This window comes from Myodes glareolus, chromosome 6 (genome assembly GCF_982192425.1).
Source record: "Myodes glareolus chromosome 6, mMyoGla1.1, whole genome shotgun sequence".
NCBI lineage: Eukaryota > Metazoa > Chordata > Mammalia > Rodentia > Cricetidae > Myodes > Myodes glareolus.
Window position 1 is genome coordinate 82,267,272 of NC_142031.1, and position 13,353 is coordinate 82,280,624.

The window sequence follows — 13,353 nt, forward strand, 5'->3', positions numbered from 1 at the left end:
GGCAGATGGACAGGGAGAAGAGACACACCTAGGTGATAAAGATGGCAGACCTCTAAGATGTCCGGCTTCTTTACCCTCCAGGCCTGAGACAAAAATCTGTCAGCTTAAAACAAAGGCCTTGTGGGTTTTTATTTTCTCCAGTGGAGCCCTTATTGTTGGAACTGGTTGGAACTGGAGGACAAGGTCAGGCTATATTAGGACATGCTTATGCCAAAGTTGACCTATCAGCCGCCCAGTCTGTTCAAACTGATCTACCCTAAATTTGGAAGAAAGACTTCTCAAAGACCCTTCAGACCTCAGCCCTGCAGGAGAAGGGGATTTCAGGCTCTGAGTCTCCTCTCTACCATGCAGAGGGGTCCTTGCCTCAGTGTGCCTTGCTGTGCGTGTTTCTTCACCCCTCTGAAAGCCTTTCTTCATTGGCTGATTCTGTCGGCTGCTGCCTATTGAATTTGAGATTTTTCCTGCCTTTTAACTCTTTAGCTGGCAGAGAAAACAAACCTGCCCAAGACCCTATTTCCCTCTGCTGGCACTACTTTGGCTGGTCTTCAACATGGGATTCTTCTGCCCCAACTTTCAGAGTGTTAGGATTACAGCTATGTCTTAGTTAGGGTTTCCATTGCGGTGAAGAGATGCCATGACCACAGACATTCTTCTTCTTTTTGAGACAGGGTTTCTCTGTTTAGGCCTGGCTGTCCTGGAACTCATTCTGTGGACGAGGTCAGCCTCGAACTCAGAGATCCACCTGCCTCTGCCTTCCGAGTGCTGGGATGAAAGGTGTGTACCACCACTGCCTGACAACCATGGCAGCTCTTTTAAAGGAAAGCACTCAGTCAGGGCTGGGTTATAGTTTCAGAGGCTCAATCCATTACTGCCATGGCAGGAAACATGGCAGTGTGCAGGCAGGCATGGTGCTGGAAAAGGGGCTGGAAGTTCTACATCCTGATTCACAGGCACCAAAATGAGACTATACGTCATGCTGATTGCAGCTTGAGCATATGAGACCTCAAAGCCCACCTCCACGGTGACACACTTCCTCCACAAGGCCACTCCTCCTAATAACACCACCCTTTATGGGCCAAGCATTTAAATACATGAGTCTTTGGAGGTCATAGACTCATGATCAAACCACCACAAGGCATAACTGGCTAAGTCTATTGTTTTGGTACTTTGTGAACAACAGTGTGGATATTGATGGGTAGCCACTGAAAGCATCATGAACAACAGAATGAATATTGATTGGTAGCGACTGAAAGCGTGCAATCCCTTAGAGAAGAACAGAGTCTGAGCTGGATGTGGCAAGACAAGCCTGTTATCCTGGTGCTTTGAAGGAAGATTGGAAGTTTACGATTATCTTTAGTAACATAGTGAGTTCAGGGCTAGTCTGGGTTACATGAGACTCTGTTTTAAGAAACAAACCCAAAACAATTTGATTCTAAAATGTACATGGAGAGAACAAGTATGGTGGTGGCTCACACGTGTAATCCCATCACTGAGGCCGAGATAGAATGATCATGGCAAGTTAGGAGCAAGCCTGGGCTACACAGAGACTCCAAGTATCCTGAACTACAGAGTGACTCAAAAGAAAAAATTTTTTTTTGTTTTTTTAAGAACAAGTAAAACATATATGAGGTAGTCTAATATTGTATACCTCAGGGTGTAATAAATTCTCTGTGTTCTTTCTTCTAGAAAAATAAAGTAAAATAAACACAGAAAGTCAAAGGAACAGAAACAGACAAAAATATTTTTGAAAAAGAATAGTGTCAGAGAACTCATGTGACCTGATTTCCATTCTGTGAAGTCACAAGAGTCAAGACAGAAAGATCTACTGATCGTTGATGTGGAGTAGAGTTCAGAAATAGATCCAAGTACACAAGGTCACCTGATGTTTGACAACGCCCCCCAGATAATTCGGTGTAAAAAGGTATTTTAAGGAATAACATTGGATCTGCAGATAGAAGTCATACAAAAAGACTTTTAAATTTTATTTATTTATTTATTTTTATTTTATGTGCATTGGTGTTTTGCCTGCATATATGTCTGTGTGAGGGCCCTCTGGAATGGCGTTGTGAGCCACCATGTGGTTGCTGGGAATTGAACTCAGGACCGCTGGAAGAGCAGCCAGTCTTTTAACTGCTGAATCATTTCTCCAGCCCCTATAAAAAGTTTTAATCCCTACTCCACACCCTATATAAAATAACGCAGAACAGATCAGAAAGGTCAATGTGAAAGGGCCGAGGCTGCGGTGTACTGCACAGCTCTTTCCTAGCGTACACAGGCTCTGGATGCAATCCCCTTATATGGCTAAAGCGAGAAAACAACAAATTCAAAAGGAAATAAAAATAATATAAAACCTTATCAGTAAAGCTTTGATAAGAAAATGTCTGTGAACTTGGAACTGGGGTTAAAGTTTCTTAGATTTGCTACCAAAATACAACTCATGAAAGAAAAGAATTAACTTAAATCAAAATAGAGGCCTCTTCTAGGCCTGGGGATGGTTCAGGCGGTGTGGAGTGTGTGCTCAATATACTCAAAGCCCTGGATCTAGTGCTTCTGTTCCAGGGTTGGAAAAAGGAGACAGACAGAGAGAGAGAGAGAGAGAGAGAGAGAGAGAGAGAGAGAGAAAGAGGTGAAATGAAGGAAGGGAGCAAAGAGAAAATCCTTCGCCTCACATACACAGGAGACACCTGTGAGGTGGAGACAGAAGGGCCAAGGAGTTCAAGGCCAGTTTCAGCTACACAGTAAATTGTAGGCCAGCCTGGACTACGTGAGACCCTATCTCAAACATAACCAATCCAAAAGAAATAAAGAGAGCCAGGTAGAGGGCCCAGTAAAGCATTTTATGAACTAGTGTGAGGATCAGAGTTCAGATCATCAGAAACTACTCAAAAGCGGTGTGTGGGTGGCAGCCTGTCTGTAAAGCCAGTGTAGGTGACCGGAGCAGGGAATTCTGGGAGCAAACTGGCAAATTACACTAACCCAAAAGGTGAACATTAGATTCAGCAAGACACTCTGACTCAGGGCTAGCGGAGTGTTACTGGGGGAAGACAAGAGAATTGCCTAGGAACCGAGAGAGCCATTTAGAGGACACCAAAAATAACTTGTTAGGGTCCGTGAGAAGTCCTATGGAAGCTCACCAGTCACGAACGCAATCATCAATAAAGAGCATTAATAAAATTCTAATGTGTTGGGGTGGCGCATGGTTCGCAGGCTCCTTTTAAACAAGATTGTGGGATTCCAGGGCAGGGAGGTTAGTCTGGGACCTGATTGGTGGGCTTAAACAAAAAGTTTACGGGCTGCTATAGGATTGACTGGTAGCTTAGTGGGTAGGGGTTTTCAGCTGCAGGGTGGGAGAAGCTGTCTCTAGTTCTCTTAAGCTTGCACAAGGCTGTGGGGTGCCCTTTGGTTGTCCCTGGATTGCGACTGTCCCAAGAACCAGCTCCAGCTGGTTCCAGTAAACTGAAACTAAGGCCTGGTCTCTAGGAAGGCTATTAGCAGGGCCTGTCATGGCCCTTATCTGATTCTCCAGCCCTCTCAAACCCTGCCTCAACAAGGTAGTAAAAGGAGAAAACTGACTCCCCAAAGGTATTTTCACATACACATGAATAAAAAAATAAATAAAATAGAAACCTTGTCTTGATACATAAGGTGGAAAGCAATTGTCAACCACAGTTGCTGTCAACAGTAGACACCACAAGCATACGGAACATGTATACACACACTCACATAACCTCATGCACTGTGGTGATTTGAAAGAAAATGGCCCCAAAGGGAGAGGCACCGTTAGGAGGTGTGGCCTGGTTGGAGTAAGTGTGGTCTTACTGGAGGTGGTGTGCCACTGTGGGGGCGGGCTTTGACATTTCCTTCTCTCAAGCTTTACTTTGGGTGGTCAGTCGACTTCCTGCTGCCTGCAAGATACAGGGCACTCAGCTATTTCCTCAGGACCATGCCAGCCTGCATGCTACCATGCTCTCCGCATGACGGACGGAACCGCTGAACTGTAAACGAGCCCCCTCAATTAAATGTTTCCTTCATAAGAGTTGCCATGGTCATGGTCCCTCGTCACAGTAATAAAAACCCAAACTAAAACAAGCACATACATATGCAGGAGGAAGGACTGGAGGGAGGGAGGATGAGTCATACAAAACTGGGAGAATTTTACAAAACATAACTAGCAAAAGAATTGATTCCTGAATATATAAGGAATTCACAAACCTCAGATGGCAAAAAAAAGAAAACTTGACTCTAAAGATATGAGTAAAATATTAAATACTTCACCAAAGGCAGTATATGCGTGGGAAATAAACACATGAAAATATGTGCAACATAATTAGTAATTAGGGAAGTACAAGTTGAGACCACAATGAGATACCATCTCATGTTTACCATAATAGCGAAAAAACAGTTCAGGCAGGAAGGAAAAGTGCCTGGAATGTTCCTCTGTTGCTAGCAGGAATGTAAAAACACACAGCCTCTTTGGAGGACAGTTTGGCAGTTCCACAGAGGGTTACACATTTACCATACAACCCTAAAACCCCACTCCTAGGTATTTACCCAAGAGAAGTGGAATCTATGTTTGTAGCAGCTTTATTTATAATTGTCCAAATCTGGAAAGGACCCAGATGTTCCTCAACTAGAGCAGAAATAATATGTGGTACATTCAGTTAGCGAGATGTTGCTCATCATAGGATGGAATCAACTACGGACGCGCAGAACCATGTGAATGGATCTCGGATGCCTTCGGCTGAGTGAAAGAGGCTGTGCTCCAGGTTACATACTGTGTCCTTCCATTTATATGACATTTGGGGAAAAATAAGATGGAAAGGATAAAAAAAATAGATCAGTGATTGACAGACACAAGGTTGGGTGAAAGGTCAGCACAAGGAATTGTTTTTGTGACTGATTATGAAGAGTTTGGAGGACAACTCTATTTGGCTAGGAGTTAAGCACTATTGAATAGATTAAGAGTATTAATGTTGGTACTGGAGAGATGGCTCAGCGGTTAAGAGCACTGACTGCTCTTCCAGAGGACCTGGGTTCAATTCCCAACAACCACATGGGAGCTCACAACCTTCTAGAATGAAATTTGGTGCCATCTTCTCATATGCAGGCATACATGCAGACAGAACAGGATATAAGTAATAAGTCTTTTAAAAACAGAATGTTAATGCTAGTAATAGGACTTTTGGGGAGATGCAGACAGAAATGGCTCAGTGGTTAAGAGCACTTGTTGAGCTTACAGAAGACCTAGTTGCCAGCATCCACAAGGCAGCTCACAAACCACCAATAACTCCAGTTCCAAGGCATCTGATGGTTTTTTTTTTAATGCATGTGGTGCACTGATACACATGCAGGCAAACACTCATGCACATAAAATAAAAATAAATGCATCTTTTTTAAAAAAAGGTCTTTTAAATATGCTTATAAGTGTACTGTGCAGGGGTATATGTATCTGAATGCAGGTGTGTATCTGTGTAGGGGTATGTGTATCTGAATGCCGGTGTGTATCTGTGTGGGAGTATATGTGTCTGAATGCAGATGTGTATATGTGTGGGGTATATGTATCTGAATGCAGGTGTGTATTTATGTGGGGTATATGTATCTGAGTGCAGGTGTGTATCTGTGTGGGGTCTATGTATCTGAATGCAGGTGTGTATCTATGTGGAGTATATGTATTTGAATGCTAGTGTGTATCTGTGCTGGGTATATGTATCTGAATTCAGGTGTGTATTTATGTGGGGTATATGTATCTGAGTGCAGGTGTGTATCTGTGTGGGGTCTATGTATCTGAATACAGGTGTGTATCTATGTGGGTTATATGTATCTGAATGCAGGTGTGTATCTATGTGGGGTATATGTGTCTGAATGCAGATGTGTATCTGTGCAGGGCATATATGTATCTGAATGCAGGTGTGTATCTCTGTGGGTTATATGTATCTGAATGCAGGTGTGTATCTGTGCGGGGAGGCATATGTGTCTGAATGCAGGTATGTATGGAAGCCTGAAGAGGACATTGACCTTCGTGAGCTGGAGTACTGGGAGATTGTGAGTCACCTGGCATGGGTGCTGGGAACTAAACTCAGACTCTTTTCACTGCTAAGCCATTTCTCTAGTCCCAAGATAGTAGATCTTCACTGTGAGCACCATTCCATATCTACTGTTCTTCACATAAATGGAGAGTTGTGCCTCTTGGCTCCTAGATAGACAGCTGTCAAACCTTTCCTTGTCCCTGGCGCTTGGCCCACAAGGCTGTCACTTCTGCTAACCAGCTTGACTACCATGTCTTCTTTCTGCTTCCAACCCTTCACAGACCCCTCGAAGAAACCACACTCCATGTGCAAAGCACACTGTAACCAGGGCCTCTGAAGTACACTTGCTGCTGCTTCAGGAAGCCTTGCTCCAGGTATGACCGCCCAGGCAACTGTACTAGCTTTGGAAGCCCCCACTCAGGCAAGACAAGGGCATTGAATCCCCTGGAATTGGAGGTACAGGCAATTGTGAACCACCCAGGAGGTCGGGTTCTAGGAACCAAACATCCATCCTCTACAAGAGCAACTGCTATGCCATCTCTCTAGCACTGATCCTTCCCTTCCCCCAACTCTTGATACCCCTCTTTACTGTGGAGCTATTTTTACTCAGAACTAGAGGGAAAGTACCACATCTCCAATGACGCAGCAAAAAGCCTGGCATTAGTGCATATTCCAGGTTTGTGCTTGGTGCACATTCCGGGCTAGTCACTGGTGGAATTCGAAGCTGTGTGCATGAAGCCCTGCGATTGCTGAAATGGTGATCCATGCGGAAGCATACCATGCCCCTCTTCTAGAAGGCTGTGTAAGAAGGCTGCTTGCACTCTTCAGTTAGTAAGGGAAGCTTCTCTTATGTGCACTGATCCCTGGTGTCACAGCACTGGGCCCCATAAAGAAAAGAATGGTCTTTGAACAGAGGTCTTTGTTCTGGGTCTCAGAGTGGCTGGGCTGAACTTGGAGAACAGACAAAAGCCCAGGAGAGATGGTTAAGAGAACTTGTTATGTAATGGTGTTGAAAACCAGGACCCCCAAAAAACACCGAGATATTGCAGGGTAGAATTCATTCACAGCCTGGCCTAACTTACAGTCCCCTCCTCGGGAGTAGAAGAATGTAAGTGGCCCTCAGCTGAACAGAGAGAAGCTTACATAGGTCTTTTACTGATATGATATCAAGATTCTAGAAACAGGTCTGGGACCGGAATAATAAGAGGAATGGAGACTTATTTTTTTTAGCAAATGAAGTAAATTATTTCACCCATATTAAAATCAACAGTGAGGCCGAAATGGGGGCGTCAGCCTCCAACAGTTGCCCTTCTAGAGGACCCACATTTGGTTGCTAGCATTACCTTGGGGAGTTCACAACTGCCTGGAACACAAGCTCCCAGGAGTCTGATGTTTTCTTCTGGCCTCAGAGAGAGAACTTCCACACACATGACATTCACACACACACACACACACACACACACACACACACACACACACTCTCTCTCTCTCTCTCTCTCTCACACACACACTCACAAACACACACACTCTCTCTCTCTCTCACACATACACACAAACACACATAGATACAAACACACACACACACACACACACACACACACTAAAAATAAACAAGCAAGTACAATTTTAACTAAAAAAGGCCCAGGGTTTCCACCCTGGTGACTGAAAAGTTTTTGTGCCCTGATAAACCTCTCCACCAATGCAAAAATCTAAATCAGACCAAATCAAACTGAATTAGAGAAAGCCCAGGTTTAATGGATACCAGCGCTTCCCAGGAGACAGGGAAGAAAGACCAGAAACCATGTGTTTGTTCTCTGGAGTACAGTTTTAAATGCCCTGTGAGAGTGGTCTTGAGCATTTCTGGGAAGGGCTTTCTTGGAGGTGGAGTCTGGACTGAGGCAACTCCCAGAGGAGGGGTCTTGGGATGGAACTTTCCAAACTCATGCTAGAAGAGGGAACGAGAAAAGAAGAACATGGCTGCTCCGAGGTGAAGGAAAAAGTTCGAGCACATAGCCAGAGGCTGGGACATCTGGGAGAGTCCAGACTGAACATGGCCCTCAGCAGGGCCATGCGAGGAAAGGTCAGAGGGGAGAAGGGAGAGGAGCCACCAACCAAAAAGGGCAGTCTGGGTCTAGAGACTGGTCAAAAGACTGGCAAAGCCAAAATGACTAAGTTATTCACGGTCCAGAGGAGCTGGGGGCGGGGAAACCCAGCACTGGAGCAGTTTAAGGTAGGGGGCGGGACATGCCAGCCACACCCTATAACAGGAGGGACTGAGGGATGCTGGGAGAACCTGGCAGCTAACATTGCTTTGATGTGTTAATGGACATCTCAGTGTTCAAAAGCCAAGCACCCCAGAACTCATTAGCTACAATGCTAGTCACCAGGTCAACACTCTAAGCAATAAACTTCACCTTTCAGCTTAGAGCAGCGAACCTCAGTTAAACGCTGGAGACTGAAGTCTCTAGTGTCCAAACCTCAGAGTTAATTTACCTCTAGGTTCAGAAGCCTAGCTTGTGATCGTCTTGACCTTAGGGCTGTCAATGCTGAATTCTGCTTCTGTCCATTCACAGTTTCCACCCAAATAAAACAAGAGAATGCAGCTGTGGTGGTTTGAAAGAAAATGGCTCCCGAAAGGAGTGTCACTCTATTAGGAGGCTTGGCCTTGTTGGAGGAAGTGTGTCATCATGCGGGTGGGCTCCTTCTCCAGCACCTGCCTGCATAACTTGGAGGCTATGGATGTCAGGCCAACAAGGGCTATAAGGTGAGACCTTGTCTCGGAAGAAGGACAGTACTATAGCTGTAGGAAGAAGTTATGGGATCTGAGATACAGAGCAGAAAGGAGGGCTGGAGAAGAGCTGTTCCAGGAGAGAAGCACAAAAGGAAAGAGGAAAAAACAAACAAGAGGGTCAGACGCAGGACCCAGGCTCTTCTGGTTTTGGAGGCAGGGGCTACATTCTGGGGAGTGTTATAGAAAGATGGATTGGAGGTTGTGGGGCTTGGGCAGGATGCTGTTCCCAGTCAGAGCAACTGGAGATGGGGGCCCTAGAGCATCTTCCAAATGCTAGGATCCCTTTCTCAGCAGGTCAGTCTTTGTCAAGGACAAGGAAGCAGGTCAGAGACACAGTGCCCTGCTGTTATTTTTCCATTAACTTGACGGATCACTGACGCCTTTTGAAAACCACTGAGTCAGAGTGTAAATACTGGCACTGGTTTCCACGGTACCAACCGCAGGAGCAGGAAGGTTTCTGTAAAGACCCAGAGCCAATGGAACGCTGTGGAATCAGGGAATCACTAGAATTCCCTAGTGAATTATTAGAATAATTCAGCTAAATTGAGATATCTGGGTATCTTTGAGGGTCAGAGATGACCCCGGCGAAGCCTGTTTGATGGATGGCTCTGAGTAAGATTTCTATTAGCCTCAAGATAGGGCTGGTGCTGAATCCCAAAGTGGAAATGATGGGTACCAGCCTAGGTTTTTGTTGCTGCTGTTTGTTTCTAGGTTTGTCTTCTTGTGTTTTTGTAAATTTTCAAGGAGAATGTTTGCATTCTTTCTTTCTTTCTCTTTTTTCTTTTGCTTTCTTTCTTTAAAAAAAAAAGATTTATTCATTTGTGTATGTGAGTGCTTTATTTACATGTATGCATGCATGCCAGAAGAGGACATCAGATCCCACTATGGATGGTTGGTTGCTGAGACTCAGGGTCTCCAGAAGAGCAGCCAGTGGTCTTAGCCACTGAGCCATCTCTTCAGCCCCATTTCTACTTGAATTCCCTCCAGCTCTGATTTGTTCATTCATCAAATTATTTGCTGAACACCTACCATGTCCCAGAGACTGTAATAGAAACAGAAACCAGTAGGACAAAGGTCACTGAGAGGAGGTTGCCTTGAGGGAGATCCGAGTTTGGGGATAAGTATAAGACAGTGAATGATATTCACTGTGTGTTATGGCCCTCTGTTGGAATTAATCTCTCTGAAACTCTGTGAGTTAGAAACTGCAATAACCTTCAGTTCAAAGAAGAAGAAACAAAGGCAGAGAGACCTTGAATAGCTTGCCAAAGGACTCACTTATTTGTATATGCAGCCTTAATTCAGGGATAAGCAAACTATTGAGAGACTAGATATGAATACACAATGGCCAGACAATGTTGGGTTCAATAGAAAGGGAGCTGAGACAAACCACTCTTCAGAAAATCTTTATTAACAGAGTTATTAGTGTCATACCATGGCAGTCATGATGGTGCCCTGAAGAGAGAGAGCCCTCAGGTACAGAAAGCAAAATTTCTGCATTTTATGGGTGGGGAGAGTTTTGCCTATGTTCCATGAATCACTACAAAGGAACAAAGTTACCCTTGGGTCTTGATATTGGGGTGTGAGGAGGACTAGACATGTTTCCAACTGTAAGAGGGACAGGATGGGTGATGGGGACCCTCCTTTAGCCAATGGCCTTTGAGAGGCTGGATCAGGTTGTGGAGTAACTTTAGGTACCAAAAAGTCACAGTCCCACCTGGATGTCAAACTCCATTCCTATTTTCTTGCTATAATCTATGAGTTCCCTTTAAATAAAGAAAGACCTTAGTATACCCTATTTGGAGCTAGCGTGGGATATTTGATTTGCATTCCCCTCATCGGACACATTCAGCTTCATCTGGTGCCCAACATGGGGCTGAGTCCACGCTTACCAGGACCATGCTCCCAGTGGCCCATCTGCCACTGTTTAGGAACCTGACTTCCTTGTCCGTGGCTTGCAATCCGCATGCCGCTGCTTTTCCAGTTGGTGATCCCTGTGGTGCTTCTGCCACTGGTGGCACACAGTTCACAGCTTGCAACTGACGGAAAGCTTTGGGCTTCCTTCTCATTCTAACCCCCAACTCTCAGAATCACTTTAATTGTCCTTAATAACTGCTCTAATTTTGTTAAACAAAGCATATTTGTTGGTATCTATGTAGGCGATGGCAAACAATCCCAGAGACACCGGAGGGAGCATCTCCTCTGCATCCCTCCACCATATGGCTGCAACTGCGACACCTGCTGGACAATAAAGATTATTACACACACGCCAGTTCACTGTAATTGCCTACAACCAGTTTTGGGTACCAGCTGCTCAAGATGGTTCCAACTTGGTTAACTGAAACGGTGTATCTTCTTATAATGTTCTGGCCAGAATTCCAAATAAAAGCTTCAGAAAAAAACTCTATTGACTACTCAGAGACCATTTTCAATTATACCAGACTTAAAACTTAACCATTGTTTAGTTTTACAGAATTCCATAAAAAGAACATTGCCCCCAAGACAGCTGGAAGTAATTTTAGAGGACAATGTCCCCTCTCCCAACAAAGTCTGTCCTCATGGATAGGGACATCATTTAGGGGTTGATATTACTGGTATAGAATTGGGGGTTTGGGTGAAAATTATGTAGGCTCTGGGATCTCTGGTAAAAAAGTGAAAATTGAATGGGATAATAGGTAAGCTCACACTAATAATAATAGTGAACAACAGAGTGAATAATTGTGAGCTATTATTTATAGACAATTTACATTGGTATACATTTATAGATTTTTGTATATTGATACAAATTCAAATTATATTCATTATATTGAATATACTCCTATTTCTGTTTACAATATTTGTACACCTATGCAAAATTATTTTGTCAGGCTGTATGCATGTATGCTTCTTCCTCCATTTAAGATGTTTTGTATATTGATACAATTTTAGGATATATTTATCATATTGCATTATACATTTCTACCTCCAATCCAAAATACTTATACATTGTTTACATTTTGAGGTCATTGTCCTCATTTACTGCACAGTTGTTTAAAGATTGTTTAATATTCTAATATGAAGTTTTAGTCTTTAAGTTATATACGTATTAAGTATTATAGGTCAATAGTCATTCATTTTGTCATACTTATAGTCAGACTAATTAAGTTTTTTTAGATACATAAAGATTGTATTCTGCATAGATAGGTAATCTCCAACCACTTCAAAGAACTGTAAAACATGCCATTTAAAATAACTTAGTGTTCTGTTGACATGAGACACAGTTGCTCCTGACAGCACTGATCTATTCCCAAGAGAATGTTGAACACCAAAGACACTCCACTTGGGGTTTTTTTTCTTGGCAAAACTAGCCTTTGGACAACGAACTGCCCATACCTCCACCACTGACAAAATGTATGGTTTCCAAACCAGATAAGCAGGATACAAGAAAAAAGACTGTCAAACCTTGCCAAGACAGAGTAAGGCAGTTTCGAAAAATTTTCCTGCCTCTGAAAATGGTCTGTCAGTTATCCTAGGTCTTAGCCAAAGTTGGTTGCTTCAACATTGCAAATGAGGCTTTGAGTGATTGCCCAGATAGTCAGTTGTCTCTGTCATCCACTGCCCATTTTGGAAGCTGCGATTGCATTTCCTGTCTACTCAAGTAATATCATCTTCCTTCTCAGGTGTTCGATGGGGTTGAAGTCATAGTTACTTTCCTCTTATAATTTAGCCAAGCCATTTCTAATACAAGACTTAGACTCCTTAAGACAGAATGGTTATTGAAGCTTTTAGCATATGTTCTTTGCTTAATATTGTTTATGGTGGTTGTAATTTTAAATCTTTATCCTTGATATTTGTTCTTATTGTATATAGTTTTGTGTTGGGTTTGAAACTCTCTTATTTAAACAGAAGGGGGAAGTGATGGGGAACCTCCTTCAGCCAATGGCCTCTGAGAGGCTGGATCAGGTTGAGGTGTGGCTTTGGGTACCAAAAGGTTGTGGTCCCACCCGCTCACCCCTCTTCTTCCCATGTGTCACACCTGGATGTCAGACTCCATTCCTATTTCCTCACTGTGATTTTTGAGTTCCCTTTTAATAAAGAAAAAAATCTTAGTATACCCTATTCGGAGCTAGGATGATTTGATTAGTGTTCCCCACTTCTGACATGTTCAGTTTCAGGTGGAACTACAATGTTTTTTGTTTTTTTTAAGATTTATTTATTTATTTATTATGTATACAATATATACAGTATTCTGCCTGAATGTATCCCTGAAGGCCAGAAGAGGGCACCAGATCTCATTATAGGTGGTTGTGAGCCATCATGTGGTTGCTGGGAATTGGACTCAGGACCTCTGGAAAAGCAGCCAATGCTCTTAACCGCTGAGTCATCTCTCCAGTCCCGGGGCTAAAAGGTTTTAGCAAGTTGTCCACTCACTGTGTGAAGAGGAGGCTTCAAAAGGGAGAGAAAAAGGCAGTTGAAGAGTCTATAACCTATAGACAATACACAAAATGTTCTCATGGTAGCACAGACCCATAACTCAGGCATTTAGGTGGTGGAGACATG